At 46.1% G+C, this 597-nt stretch overlaps 1 pseudogene; it reads right to left on the bottom strand.

Moving 5' to 3' along the window:
* Window positions 1–309: 309 nt before the first annotated feature.
* The window catches only part of LOC102476980 (uncharacterized), a 58,744-nt pseudogene continuing 58,456 nt past the window's right edge, over window positions 310–597 (bottom strand).

The following is a 597-nucleotide window of genomic DNA, read 5'->3' as shown; positions in this document are numbered from 1 at the left end:
GGTACAAAACTTGGTTTCCACTGGATAATCACAAACAGAAGTATTTCTTCCAGCATCTCTTCCACATTGGAAAGTTATCCCTGTAATTATGATTTTTAAATAGTCTTCTTGACTTTGGAGAAACTTCACCCCCACTGACATGCTCACACAGACTGTCAGCGGGTGAGGATGCTGAGGGCTCTGGGTCCTGTGGGTTCCCTCCAAATCTGAGCATGTTCTCAGGAAAACCAGCTCCAGTCCCTTCACAGTCGCAGGGTCTCCAAAGATACTCTCTTTGTACCAATTGCTCTGCAATGCCTCCCTGCAATCTCATTTGGATTTCAGTGCTTCCTCCCACTCAACAGCTGCCTCTGAATTCTTGGGAATGGTTGGAAATATTGATTGCTTTTTACTTCGGAAATCTTTCATACTGTGAATGCCTAAAGCTTTCCAGACTGTAAAGCTGATCATACCAACCCCGCACCATGCATAAAGTGAGCCCTAGCCCAGGGCTCGCAGGCCAGGGAAAACCCACTTTGGTCAGGCAGCCGTGGCCATACTTTCCTCATTGAACCACTCAGGACTTTTCTTTTTAGCCAATGACAATGTTGGAACAAA

This window comes from Tupaia chinensis, unplaced genomic scaffold (assembly GCF_000334495.1).
Source record: "Tupaia chinensis unplaced genomic scaffold, TupChi_1.0 Scaffold139190_1, whole genome shotgun sequence".
Taxonomy (NCBI): domain Eukaryota; kingdom Metazoa; phylum Chordata; class Mammalia; order Scandentia; family Tupaiidae; genus Tupaia; species Tupaia belangeri.
This window is presented reverse-complemented; position numbering and strand designations above follow the sequence as displayed.